The sequence below is a fragment of the Brachyhypopomus gauderio genome, chromosome 4 (assembly GCF_052324685.1).
Source record: "Brachyhypopomus gauderio isolate BG-103 chromosome 4, BGAUD_0.2, whole genome shotgun sequence".
Taxonomy (NCBI): Eukaryota; Metazoa; Chordata; class Actinopteri; order Gymnotiformes; family Hypopomidae; genus Brachyhypopomus; species Brachyhypopomus gauderio.
In genome coordinates, this window is record NC_135214.1 from 8,403,041 (window position 1) to 8,418,589 (window position 15,549).

Sequence of the window (15,549 nt, forward strand, 5' to 3'; positions counted from 1 at the left end):
CAACATGTTAACACACCTGTGATCTCTGAAGTAGCACAAAGAGCTGTGAACACAGGATAGTGTCAGAGCTTTCATCTGCAGAGACAGCACCCCTACTTATTCATCACTGGAATAGCTACATGTAACAGCTAATGGCTGTCAGTGCTCAAGTGTTGTGGTGTGAAGAGTCTCACAGTAGTATTGGTGCCAAAAATCCCATATTAGTTCTACATTAGTTATCATTTCTGCCCTGCAGGCACGCGCGCGCGCACACACACACACACACACACACACACACACACACACACACACACACTATAATCTTATTTAGCAGCAGCGTGCCACTGTAATGCGTCAAACTGAAACTGAATTACCTGGAGTGGTGAAGGATGAAGACTGCTGATTCTAATTCCAGAGAGTGCTGCCTGATAACTTCCTCATTATCAGATATCTGTCCAACTACATATCACATGAACAAAGGTCATAATATGCCCTGATTCACAAAACCATAGAAAAGTGCTATGCAGTAGCATTTAAACTTGGGTATGTGCCCTGAAACATGTTTGTATGATCCCGGGTGTTTAATTAGCATCTACAGTGCTCTTTTTAATCCAAATGAACACTGAGTTAATTCAGCACTGGGGATTTTGCTTTGTGCTGAATTGCAGACTCAGAGATGAAGAATTCACACACCTCAATTTAAGAGAGATGAGACCAAGACCACTAGATGCACTGTATTCATTGGTACACAATGATTTAATATCAGCTACATTATTTGTTCTGAAAAAAAAATGTTTTACTTAAATTTTTCTGTGGCCTTAGCAACACAGTCCATAGAGAACAAACTTCTCAAGGGAGGTGAGGAGTGAGCAACAACAAGACACAACCACTGTTCCTCATGAGGTTCTACACAATTCCTGGTATGTGCATGGGAGTCTGTACGAGTGTATGTCTGTAGGAGCTTGCTGAACTGTAAAAGCTCAGGTAAAGTTTCATGTGTGTGGCAATAAGAGAGAGTTAGATGTCTAAGAAAGTACAGAGGCAATACCATCTAAGGCATAGTGAAATGCTGTTTTGAGAGAGACAACAAACTACTAGTATAGCAGACTTGGGCAAATGCCAATCAAAATAGCATATTTCTGGCCATATATATATATATATATATATATATATATATATATATATATATATATATATATATATACACACACACATATACACATACATACACACACACACCCATGTTTGGTTACATATATATAATATCGTTATCCAAACATGGGTGTATATTATAAAACTAACAAATTATGTTATTGATTTTTTTGATCAACAGGAATTCCTTCTTCATTTTGTAGCTGAAAGCAACGAAGAGTCACTTAGTTATCTATAGCAGTCTAGCGGCAAAAACAAAATCTGCGGTGTAGCTTTGATCCTTCCCCTCCCCCACACACGCGCTTCCAAACTATCTACTAGGAAATGTGCCTTTACGCCTAGTTGTGTATGTTTAGATGATGATGATGATAATTGTAGTTGTAGTACTAGAAACTTACTGCATAAGTCATATACGTGGCCTACAAGAATATGTCACCAAGAACAAGCAATGTTTTTTTTTGTTTTTCTGCTCCAAGGCAAAACCGACCGGAAAGTCTGCTCAAATGTCTCTAAAACAAATGAAACATCACCAAGATATGCTGAATATGTCAAACTCTAATTATTGACAAGGTCCTTTAAGTCGTTCTCAACTAAAAGTAGTGCAGTTCACGCTGTGAGAATATCGGCAGCACGAGAGCCAATTGGAGAAAAAGAATCAATGAAATGTGGGTTCCCCTCACCTTAGGCAGTCGGCGAGCTCGTGGTACACAGCCTTTTCACTTCCACAAGGAAATACTCTCCAACTTCAGTGTGCAAACTGCGGCTTTCCATCCATCTTGCCTTTTTATTTTAAAGTGATACCGCGCAGATAAGTCCCGTCTGTAGTCCGTATCAAAGAAAGAAACAGTCCTATTAATTACACGTGCCACGGTGTGGCTCTAAAGGTCGGTCATGAGCGCTTGTAACATGTTAAGTTGTTTCTACCAGAAGCGAGGCGGTAAAGGCAGCAGCGCGCGCGCACGCGCATACACACACACACACACACACACACAGGGAGGGGGAGGGAGAGAGAGGGGGAGCGGTGGTGGTTGTAGCTTGTGACCTACAATGGAAAAATTAGCACCTAACCTTAAACCTGATTATTCACAAACACAAAAAATATTACGGAAGAAATGTTAAACGCCATTTTGTCTACACGAAAGGCTGGAGAACTGCATGCTTCCCATGAACATTAGCGGTGTGGGTTCAGAATTTGCAAATAGGACATTACATTGTTAAATATAATATTACACAATGGATTCGCAAACAAGGTGACACCCAAGCTGATTTGATAATCATCTAATTGTATGTTTTACAGCACTACTTGTGACACTATGGACTTGCTGAAAATGTGATAGTTAATTCAATTAAAGTTAAAGAAGCACATTAATTCCACATATAGTGAAGACTAAGCTCGTGCATTTCAACCCTGGCCTCTGAAGATAGAGCAGCAACCAGTGACTAAAGACATTTATGTATAAAGAAAAGCTTCTAATATTACTCGATTATTCGACAAATCATTGTCTATTGATGCTTCAGGACTGTCACGGTCGATCGTCGTTGCACAGTAATCACTAAGCGCTATCAACACTAATAGTCTCCAAAGAGAAGGCAACACATGTAACTTAAGTCCTAGCATGACGCAACATTGACATCCGCTGGCTTCCCTTCCCCCACAGCTCTTTTTTGCGCTTGCACGGTCACACAGTGGCTGATTAATTCCCCTTTCGCCTTGCTCAGTCATTCAGATTTGGAAAGTAAATAACAAGTTGACATCATTACAGCCCTGCATTAGTGTGTCACATTCCTTTGGGTCCCGTAGATATCGAAATATCAGCGCACGTAATTCAAAACAACCGTGGGAAATATACGTATTTGGTATATCATTGTATAACGAAATATATGGTTTTACTATTGTTTTAGTTTTTACAAAGCATTTGGAAACATAGACAAGTAAGATACCGAGGTTTGTCGACCTGAATATTAGAAGTGATTTCTTTTGAAGTGATACCATTTTACAATCACTTTGTGTAGTTACTTTGTTTGCAATTTAAATAGCAAACATTACTCACATTTAATACTATAAGGAATACCACCACAGGAGTGCCATGCCAAATCTTTCAACATACCATAGAACATAATCCACATCACAGAACGTCTATCATAAATCAAACTAGAAGCTTTAGAATACACCAATTATATATTGACAAGTCACATGATCAATATACAAAACTGTGTTGTTTCTGCAAATAAAGTCTCAAATTGTATTTTTTGAGCAGTAGACCTAATTTGCCCTTTGATGTCATGGCAATGAGGTTGTGGCCATTACGTTTTTCCCTCTAATAAATGGACACAGCGCTTCTGCTACAGGTATGAAAATATAGTGCTTTCACATCTGGTTGGTGTCTGGTAATGTGATTGGCTCTTGAATGAAGCCCTCGTTTGATCTATGTCTGGGTGGAAAATGTACCAAATCTGGCTAAAGCTGGGCGTACACTGTACGATATTTTAAATCGTGTATTCAGCTCCAGCTCAAACTGTACGACTAAATCGCAGGGAGAGTCGGCTCGTGGAGCTGCTTCAACAGTGCGATACTCTCACGAGGAGCGATTTGAATTTCAAACATGTTTGATATTCTTGCGACGCTGCGATTTCTGATCGGGAGTTGGTCGTGAGGTGTGAATCGCTCCTCGTTTACCTGCGTAAACTATACGATGCACGACACGCGATTGAGCCGAAACTCGGCCCGATCGCAAAAATAGTCGCACAAGTGAAAAATCGGCTGAAAATGGGCCAAAAATCGCACAGTGTACGCCCAGCTTAAGGTTATAGCAACCTCTGGTAGCTAGCCATCTAGAAAAAGTCGTAATGAAATCAAAGTTGAGTATGTGTCTAAAACCTTTCAGAATGGGGTTACATCAGTGATGGCCAGGTTGAGACCACCACTCCACCCAACAGTGTTCTCTTACTCTCTGCCCATCGTCGTTACACTGTTCATGCAGCACTTAAAAGCCTGTCCTGTTACATTACTGTGAATATTTTGCAGCCTTTCACACCATAGGTCCATGCCATGCTCTTAGTTCATTCCTGAGTGTATCTCTTAACAGCATTACGGTAAGAGAGCTTCCTGCTGCGGAGCTGGTGCTGACCTCCTAACAAAGAGCAGGTTCAATCTGCCTCCCCTCCCCCACACCGCCAGACTGATGAGGGTCACATGACCTTTCTAGACACCGCCGAGCACCGCGGTAAATATTCAGCTGTGGGGGAAGGGTGTCCCCAGTCACACTACACTGAGTGTGACTGTGTGTGCGTATTTGTGTGTGTGTGTGTGTGTGAGAGAGAGAGAGAGAGAGACAGTGACACATTCTTACCCTCCATGCACTACACACCATATCGACATATTGAATCTGTCCTGTAGAGTCCAGCTCGTTGATATGGATTGTAAACAGAGAATATGGAGGGGGAGTTTGGTTTGTGTGTGGTAGTGTGCCAGACTGAAATGAGGAAGCTGTGGGTAAACGTGTACACCGACTGTACACATGCCACCCATCCCCCACCACTATAGCAACAGTATCAGTGGAGACACGGATAAAGAGAGAAAGAACAAGAACTATATAATGATGTTAGATCCGCCTGCTCCCCTATTGACAAAGAGCAATGTGTGCAACCTGTGTGAATCACTTTATTACAGAAAAAAATACTCCGTGTTGAATTACCACACATATAGTGTTTTTTTTAGGACCAATTGGACACAAAGGAACACTGGACGAATTAATTCAACACCAGGGATTTTCCCATGTGCACTTGTACGATCAATAAGGAAAAAAGAAGCAAAGCACACATTGCACCTGGGGATGGAGCAACTGGTGCGTTTGCACATGGTTTAGAGGGAACCACACTGACATACAGTAGGACATCAGGATGAAGAGAGGGAGAATGTTTCAGTGCCCCACAGATATACCAACTTGTAATTTGGGGGTTGTTGGGGTGGAAGATTTATTGGGGGGTGGGGTGGGGGGTTGGGCTAGCAAACAGATGTCAGAAACTTAAGAGCTGAGGTCAAAGGTTGATGACCCTTGTCCCAGAAGTGCCTTTGCATCATAGCAGCTTGGAAACTATGTCAACTCATGAAGGCTTATGCAGAGTGTGGCACATTCCAGAAAAGCAGATGTCAGCCACAGTAGCAGACAATATCATGCCTTCATGCAACTTCCTGGTAATGTTCTTAAGGAGGAATTGATTCAATTTCTGAGGCTATATTTTTTGCATGCTTTGTCAGCTCATGACTGGTGTTTTAAGTCAAAGTGCAAGCGGTTTAGTGCTGTTGGTAGGCTGTTTTCTGTGCAATGAAATATGCATTGTATAATAGAAAAGACAAAATTCAGAAAGACAAAAGATATAGTGAGACACACAGGGTACATGAAAAGGTCTAGGTGGATAAAAAACTCACCATGGTCCAGCTAGTGATAACTGTGTGTCTTTTGAATGTTAACTCACAAGGTATTAATAGATATTAATATTCCATTAAGATTTTGTTAGACCAGTCCTTGGGCTTGGTTTAACTACAGTCATATAAAAGTAGAAAGAGATAAAGAGACATTTTGTTTTCTATATAAGAAGCATGAGGAGAGAAAGAGCAGGAGCAGGCTCTGCACACACACACACACACACACACACACACACACACACACACACACACACACACACACACACACACACACACACACACACACACACACAAACAGACAGACAGATCCAGACACAAACACACATACACACACACAAGCAAGCAGACAGACGGATCCAGACACAAACACACTACACACACAAGCAAACAGACAGACAGATCCAGACACAAACACACACACACAAACAGGCAGACAGATACACCCACACAAGCCAACAGACACATCTAGACACAAACACACACACACACACACACACACTCACACACACACACACAAGCAAACAGACAGACAGATACACACACACACACATACAGACAGACAGATCCAGACACAAACACACACACAAACAGACAGACAGATACACACACACACACACATACAGACACACACACACATACACACACACAAACAAACAGACAGATCCAGACACAAACACACTACACACACACACACACACACACAAGCAAAGACATACAGATCCAGACACAAACATACACACACTCACACACACACAAACAGACAGACAGATACACACACACACACAAACAGACAGACAGATACACACACAAACAAACAGACAGACAGATCTAAACACAAACACACACACACACACAAGCAAACATACAGATACACACATAACAAGCAAACAGACAGACAGATACAAGCAAACAGACAGACAGATCCAGACACAAACACACACACAAACACATAAGCAGACAGACAGACACACACACACAAGCAAAAAGACAGACAGATTCATACACAAGCAGACAGAACCATACAACGTCACACACACACAGACACGCACACAAGCAAACAGGCAGATGCACATACAAACAGACACACATACGAACAGACACACACACACACACACACACACACACACACACACAAGCAAACAGACAGACAGACAGATCCACACACAAAACTGTGGCCTGAGATGCTAGACAATCCTGACAAGGCTTCCTTTAAATGTTATAAATGTTGATTTTTTTTTTAAACTTATGTTCCATTTTGCAGCTCAGACTTGTAGATTATTCAGTGGCCAGCATTCTACTAGGGGCTCTTGGCTTTTTCATTAAATGTCTGGCATAGTTCAGAGTTCACTTTCCTGGTAAAGTATTTTAATCTTCAATGGGCCACAGCCAAGCTCATGATCTTTTTATCTTTTTCACTCTCTTCCTCCTTCCTCTTTGTCTGCCAAGCCCCATTCAGACAAGCCAGTGGGTCTTTAGTGCATCTCTTCTGCAGAATCTGTCACTGTAAATGAGGATGGTTGCTGTGGAGAACAGGGTTGTGATTTTTGGATTCAGAACAATTTCATTGTGGAGTTAATTTCTTTGCTGACTGCATGCTTCATATGAGAAAACACCTCACCTTGATTCTGCTTAACAGTGTGTAAAGAACATTAATATTTTGAAATATCTAAACATCATGTAAAACTTGTGATATTAAGCTTTACTTTTTTATTTATTAAGTACTGTACCTAGAAAGTCACCTACTACTGGAATCAAATTCCTTGTGTGTGTGCAAACATACTTGGCAAAATAATTGAAATAACTGATTTATTGAAATTGGGTCATGAAGGAATTGTTTCAGCCACTAATTTAGTCTCTTTAAGAACGGTTCCAGTGCAGTTTGTCAGTTAACATGAGTGTCAAGATTGACTCTCCCCTGAGACTTTTCATTTTGCAGGCCATTTTTATACTGCTAATTGGCTTTCAGTCTTATGACTCATCTATGTAGGTGTCTAAGTGTGTTTTAGTTATTTCAAAGTTAAAGTTATTGTGTTGCTGTCTATTTTGCTTGGATATTTCATATTTCAGAATCTATGTTCATGGAACTCTAGTGCTGAACATATGATCTAGTTTTGGTCACTCTGAATAGTAAACAAGTAAGCATGTACACTACTGTTCAAAGGTTTGGGGTCACCTAGACAATTTAGTGTTTTCCCTGAAATCTCATACTTTTATTTATCAAATGAGTTGCAAAATGAATAGAAATATAGTCCAGACATTGACAAGGTAGAAATAATGTTTTTTTTATTTGAAATAATTTTCTACTTTAAACTTTGCTTTCATCAAAGAATGCTCCCTTAGCAGCAATTACAGCATTGCAGACCTTTGGCATTCTAGCTGTTAATTTGCTGAGGTAATCTGGAGAAATTTCACCCCATGCTTCCAGAAGCCGCTCCCACAAATTTGATTGTGTTAATGGGCACTTTTTTCGTACCATACGGTCAAGCTGCTCCCACAACAGCTCAATGGGGTTGAGATCTGGTGACTGCGCTGGCCACTCCATTACCGATAAAACACCAGCTGCCTGCTTCTTCTCTAAATAGTTTGTGCATAATTTGGAGGTGTGCTTTGGGTCATTGTCCTGTTGCAGGATGAAATTGGCTCCAATCACGCGTTGTCCACAGGGTGGACATGCAAAATCCCTTTTACCTTGTTCAAATCTCCCACTTTACCAGCACCAAAGCAACCCCAGACCATCACATTACCTCCACCATGTTTGACAGATGGTGTCAGGCACTCTTCCAGCATCTTTTCAGTTGTTCTGCGTCTCACAAATGTTCGTCTGTGTGATCCAAACACCTCAAACTTTGATTCATCTGTCCATAACACTTTTTTCCAATCTTCCTCTATCCAATGTCTGTGTTCTTTTGCCCATATTAATCTTTTTCTTTTATTAGCCAGACATGGCTTTTTCTTTTCCACTCTGCCCTGAAGGCCAGCATCCCGGATACTTCTCTTCACTGTAGATGTTTTTGGGTACTAATTAATGAAGCTGCCAGTTGAGGACCTGTGAGGCATCGATTTCTCAAACTGGAGACTCTAATGTACTTGTCTTCTTGTTCAGTTGTGCAGCGGGGCCTTCCACTTCTCCTTCTACTCTGGTTAGAGCCTGTCTGTGCTCTCCTCTGAAGGGAGTAGTACACACCATTGTAGGAAATCTTCAGTTTCTTGGCAATGTCTCACATGGAATAGACTTCATTTCTCAGAACAAGAATAGACTGTCGAGTTTCAATTAAAAGTAGTTTTTTCTGGCCATTTTGTGAGTTTAATCGAACCAACAATTGTAATGCTCCAGATTCTCAACTAGCTCAAAGGAAGGTCAGTTTTATAGCTTCTCTAATCAGCAAAACTGTTTTCAGCTGTGCTAACCTACTTGCACAAGGGTTTTCAAGGGTTTTCTAAATATCCAATAGCTTCCTTACAGAGTTAGCAAACACAATGTACCATTAGAACACTGGAGTGATGGTTGTTGGAAATGGGTCTCCATACATCTATGTAGATATTGCATTAAAAACCAGATGTTTACAGCTAGAATAGTCATTTACCACATTAATAATGTATAGAGTGTATTTTTGATGCATTTAATGTTAGCTAAATTGAAAAAAAAACTGCTTTTCTTTCAAAAATAAGAACATTTCTAAGTGACCCCAAACTTTTGAATGGTAGTGTATATTTGTTCTGAAGCACATTTAAAAATATGAATTGACTAAACTAACTTATTCAAAACTATATATGTCAGACCAGAGGTGGGGACTCGAGTCACATGACTTGGACTCGAGTCAGACTCGAGTCATTAATATTAAGACTTTTGACTTGACTTGAAAAAATATTCAGAGACTTAGACTTGACTTGGACTTTTACACCAATAACTTGGGACTTGAATTGGACTTGAACCTTTACTTGCAAAGACTTGATTTTTTTTTACCCCAAATCTAAATTTTAAAACGCATATTAATATTTATAAAGTGCGCCCCATTAATTTCATTTCCGTCCTTCTGACGCAGACCAGTCCTCTGCTTTTCCACACTCTGTACGTGTGTGTGTGCATGAGCTGCAGCACAACCAATCAAAAGGGGGGTTGGCGAACGTAAATTTTTACCGGGCGGGGTGTAAAATGGACACAAATTAAGTATTATATCGCGATCGATCGATCGCCAGTGGTTGGTGCCAGAGCGAACTAGTAACTCATTGAATCATAGATGTGGATCAGAGGTAAATAAACTAGATTTTTTTCCGGCGTGAGAAATCGGATGTGTGGCGTGAGAGCGTGTGAAGACGGTCAAATGCGTGTGTCTCACGCTCAATGCGTGAGAGTTGGCAACCCTGGGTTCTGTATCTGAACACGGGGAAGAGAGCCTCTCTCTGTCACCATCATAATATCCAGTTCTATCTCAGCATGGATTGTGTATTTGAACATCTACGTCGAGAAAAAAATATATTGACAAAAGTGGAGCGAGTTTTCAGCTATGGGGACATCATTCATCGTGCACAAATGACATACAGACTTTTGGCCAGCAAATGCAATGCAGAATAGTTTACTGAAATGTCTAAAGTTGCAGATTCCTGTTAATTGTTCAGTTCTTATATTTGTTTGTCTTGTGTCACTCACACATGTTCTCCAAGAAACCAGATAAGAGAAGAGAGGGAAAATGCTGTTATGGTTCTTTGTATTGTACTGTGAAAATATCAGCACTTTTTATTTGAACATGGAGTTCTACTTATGACTTTTTCACAGAATATTTATTTCTGGAAAATTGTAGTTTAAAGTATGAATATTTTTGCAGCTAAGTTTAACAAATTGAACTGTGCAATAAAGAGGTGTAATTTTATTTTTTTTTATACTTCGTGTTTTCAGTTGCACATGTTTTATCAAGATTTGAGGAGAATACAGATTTAAAAAAGAACGCATGTCTATTATTTACATTTAAAATTTAAAATATACCTGCAACATTAGTAAAAAAAAAAAAAAGACTCGAAAGGACTTGAAATTCCAAGTTTCAGACTTGGGACTTGACTTGACTATTGCCTGTCTTGACTCGAGACTTGACTTGACTTGAGTGTCTTTGCTTGAGACTTGACTTGGGACTTGAGGTATAAAGACTTGGACTTACTTGAGACTTGCAAAACACTGACTTGGTCCCACCTCTGTGTCAGACCTGATGCAGACCTCCCCCAGCACACCGCCAGAGGTCCCTATCTCCGGAATACTAGGAGTTCTCGTAAGCTGTTTTCCATCTGCACTGATCATGCCTGTATTTAGTCCTGCACACTCCAGCATGACTCTGTGAAATATTGCCACCTCTTCACGAGTGACTACTGAGCGGTTTCCTATTGAAATTCCTGTTAGTCTTTCTGGTTCTGGTCCTGTTAGGCCCTCTGGTACCTCTGCCTAATTTTTGGACTGTCTTCTCTGCTGCCATTCCCTGTTGCCCGTCTCTCAACATTGCCTCTTGCCTTGCCCTATTCATACCTCAGCACTCTGCCTGTCCATTTTTTCTTATTAAAAATACTAAACCTCTACCCTACATATGGATTCTCATGCTCAGTATGAGTACCAAGCGTTACAGAATACTTCGCCCAACCCGGATGCAGCAAAAGCCCGGGATGTCCAAGCGGCCCTAGCATCGAAGGGGCAGCTACTTAGAGTGCATGAACAGCACTTCCAACATCTCAGAAGGACCGTGGAGGACTTGGCACGAGCTTACCAGGATATGGCCGCATCTAACTACCCTCCTCCTGCACCTACACAACCTCTCCAGATGGTACAACAAACCGGGACCGTTCCCACCTCGTCTGTCAAGTTGGCCGTGCCCGAAAGGTATGATGGTTGTGTAGAGGTTTTCTATTACAGTGCTTGCTACACTTTAGTATCAGGGCTCATGCTTTTCTTATGGACCTTTCGCAAGTCACCTTTGTGATCACACTACTCATGAGCAAGGCACTGAGCTGGGCTACAGAACTCTGGACCTCTAATTCCCCCTTTCGGAACTCATATTCTGAGTTTGAAAAGCATTTCAAAGAGGTTTTGTATACAGGGTATAGATGGTCAACCCTAGGGAACAGACACTGTTAGCAAGAATTCGCATTCCCTTTCCCTTCACGTGGGGATACTCCATTCGGAACTCCTTCCATTTTTTTGTCATTGTCTAATCACCCCTTAATATTGGGCTACCCCTGGTTAGCAAAATCCTGGTCCACCGGTGAACTTGTTAGATGGAGTCCCTACTGCCACATTCTTTGTATGGCCACTATATGAGGTTCGACTAGAAAGCCCTGAAGTATTCTCCCCTAGTAACATACCGCAGGATTATGTCAGGTTTACAGATGTTTTTAGCAAATCCCAGGCCACTCTACCACCCCCCAATTGATCCTGGGATTGCAACATATACTTGTTACCAGGTACCGTGCCTCCCAAAAGCAGGGTTTTTCCCCTGTCCATAGAAGAGGCTCTTAAGCTAGGCTATATTCAACCATGTACCTCCCCTGCTGCTGCTGGCTTTTTTTGTAGAGAAGAAGGAGGAAGGCCTTCGCCCCTGCCCCTTGTGCCTTCTGCCCTAGAACTGCTACGACGGACTCGGATCTTCACTAAATGTATCACATCTGGTCCCACCCGACCTGTCTGTCTTGGTTTCGTGTTTCTTCAGTCCCACCTTGGTTTTTATGCTTTTCTTTCAGTTTGTGATGCCTTCTCTTCATTCTCCCAGAGGCGGTCTTTGCATAGAGGCGTGGCTAGGCAACTGCCTTGGGCCCCTCCCACTGCAGCCCACTGTAGGGGCCCCCTGATTAGCTGACTTATTTCTTGCATAATAATGTTGATGGGCACCCTAGCTAAATTCGCCTTGAGCCCCCATGTTGCTAAGTCTGCCACTGCATTCTCCCCACCCTTTGTTATTCAGTTCAGCTGTCTCTTGTTCATTGGTTTTTGGTTTGTTTTATATTATTTGGGTTTTCCGGTTTTGTTTGTGGGTCAGTGTTTATTCAGTGGTTTTTCAAGTTGGTTCTACGTATGTGTCATGACATATGGTGAAGTTCGCTGTTTCCATGTTCGTATTTGATTGTGGTTATTGCTAGTGTCTATTCTTGCTTTGATTGTCTGTTTTATCTGGTTTGTCTAGTTTCTTGGTTAGTTTCTCGTAGTTGTTAGTGTCACTCTTTTCCTGTATTTTCCACGTGTATGTTTTCGGTTTCCTGTAGTGTACTTTAGTTATAGTTGTCCTTACTTTAATATTCACATGTGTCTGTCTCCTAGCTCCGCACAACTACAAAACTGGACCTCTGGAGTGCCAACATTTAATAATGCCCTACAGATTGGCCAATGATCCCTCAGTGTTTCAGTACTTCATCAACAAAATTTTCCAGGATTTGTTGAACAAGTGTGTAATAGTTTACGTAGATAATATTTAGATTTATTCATCAATTCTGGACAAACACATCCTCCGAGTTCAGGAATTGGTGCACAGATTGAACAGATTAAACTCAAGAATTGTGAGTTTCAGACACAAATAAAATTTTTGGGTTATGTAATCAAATCCCAAGACAACTAGATGAGGCCAAGGTGACAGCCTTCACTAACTGGGCACTGCCCCGCACTGTGAAGGAGCTGCAGCGGTTTCTGGGCTTTTTTTTTTTTACCACTGCTTCATTTGTGGTTTTAGCTCCATTACAGCCTCCCTCACTTCCCTGTTAAGGGGCAAACCTCTGACACTAGGAAGGACTAAAGAGAAGATTCACTTTGGCTCCCATCTTAAAACATCCTTACCCATCACTCCCCTTTGCGCTAGAAGTATAGATGCCTCCAAGACCGGTATAGGGGCTAATTCTCTTGCAACATCTTGGAAAGCCCCCCCCCCCCCCCCCCCAGACTATTCCCGTGTGCCTTTTTTCCTGCTAGCTATCTACAGCTGAAAGGAGCTACGATGTCGGGAACAGAAAATATCTTGCTGTAAAGTCAGCCCTCGAGGAGTGGCGTCACTGGCTGGAGGGAGCTAGTCATCCTTTCCTTGTCGTTACAGATCATAAAAACCTAAAATATATTAAGACGGCACAATGCTTAAACGCACGACAAGCCAGGTGGGCATTATTCTTTACTCTGTTTAATTTTACTCTCACATTTTGCCCTGGCTCCAAGAATACTAAGGCAGACGCCCTTTCAAGAATACATGATGACTGTGTGAGAGAGATTCCGTTAAGAACAGAAAACATCACTCCCCCGTCACTCATAGTAGCCCCCATCCAATGGGACCTATATACTCTTATTCGGCAAGCACATCACCATAATCCCCAACCAGATGACTGCCCTTCAGGCAAGCCTTACATGCCCCAGGGAACTCGGCCAGAGCTGTTGCACAACATTCACTCTTTGCCTAGTTCTGGTCAACATCTGGCATCCAACGCACTATAGCGTTAACACAGGCTCGTTATTGGTGGCCAAGAATGGTGAAGAATATTTTGGGGTATGTTAATGCCTGTGAAGTGTGTGCGCATAACAGGACCCCACGGCAACTACCAGCCAGTGTCATAGAATCCCTCCCAGTACCTAAATGGCACTAGTAACACTTCAGTGGATTTTGTCACGGATTTGCCATCATCCTAAGGTAACACCTGCATATTAGTGGCTATAGATTGATCCTCCAAAGCCTGTCATTTAATTCCCTTACCTAAGGTCTCCTCAGCGATGGAAACTGCTAAAGCTATTTTTTAATAACATATTAAATTTTTTTGGCATCCCTGAGGACATCAGACAGAGGGCCTCAATTTACGTCACGTGTTTGGAAATCGTTTTGTAAATTACTGAACGCAATGGTAAGCCTCACATTGGGCTTTCATCCACAGTCTTACAGGCAGGTAGAACAGTTAAACCAGGAAGTGGGAAGGTTCCTAAGATAATTCTGTAGTCACTCTCAAACTGACTGGAGTGAGTTTATTCCCTGAGCCAAGTATGCACAGAATTCGCTGTTGCATTCTTCGATGAGTCTCACTCCCTTCCAATGAATGCTTGGCTACCAACCTCCTACTATTCTCTTGGTCTGGGGAACTCTCCGACGTACCCACAGTCGATGACTGATTCAGACGTAGTGAGCAGATGTGGGCAGAGACACACGTACGTATTCAAAGAGCAATCAGATGTCAGAAAATTCAAACGGATTGGAGGCATAGGTGCGGACCTGTGTACAACCTTGGTCAACCAGTATGGCTCTCCACACATGACCTCTGTCTCAAGTGAAAGTGCAAGAGGCTTAATACATGCTTTCCCCGCATTACTGCATTTCTCCCACCTTTCATGTGTCTTTGCTCAAACTTGTGGTCTCCTACAGCAAGTCGCCTTCTGTCCAAGCTCTGCCCCCTCTGCCCCTCGTTGTCGACGGTTCTCCCGCCTACCTGGTCCGTTGCCTGCTGGATTTTCATCGACGCGGGCGGATTTTGCACTATTTGGTAGACTGGGAGGGTTATGCTGTGGAGGAGAGATGTTGATAAATTCTGGCAACATCCTGGACCCTTCCCTTATCCGGGACTCTGATGATGCCAACCCCGTTGCCCTGCACTCAGGCTAAGGTGCAGGGCAACCCACCACCAGAGGTCGCTATCTCCAGATTACTAGGGATTCTCATCAGCTGTTTTCAATCTGCAGTTTTTGGACTGTCTTCTCTGCTGTGGTTCCCTGATGCCAACATTGCCTCTTGCCTCACCCTATTCGTACCTCTGCCTGTGTGCTTTTTCTTATTAAAAATACTAAACCTCTACCCTGCGAATGGATACTGTCAAATTAATCAAACAATAAGGTCTACAGTACAATTATTACATACTTAATTATTTTCATATTATTTGATTTTATACTTAATCACAGTTTTGGGCTTTGATTTCAAGAGGAACATGGATTTCTAGGGTCAACTGGAATACAATATCAAAGTCTCAGCGTATCAACTGCAAAAGCAAAAACACGCCTCCACACTGAG

At 42.0% G+C, this 15,549-nt stretch overlaps 1 protein-coding gene across 2 annotated transcripts in view; it reads right to left on the minus strand.

Moving 5' to 3' along the window:
* Positions 1-2,125, minus strand: part of tbl1x (transducin beta like 1 X-linked) — a 29,938-nt gene extending 27,813 nt beyond the window's left edge. The window contains exons 1-2 of one of the 2 annotated variants that reach the window (XM_077001995.1): positions 1,812-2,125; positions 354-438 (exon numbers count right to left, since the gene is read on the minus strand). The gene's annotated coding sequence lies outside the window, so the exon portion shown is untranslated. The remainder of the gene's footprint in view (positions 1-353; positions 439-1,811) is intronic. The other variant, XM_077001994.1, reaches the window with a different exon arrangement.
* Between the last annotated feature and the right edge of the window lie 13,424 nt (positions 2,126-15,549).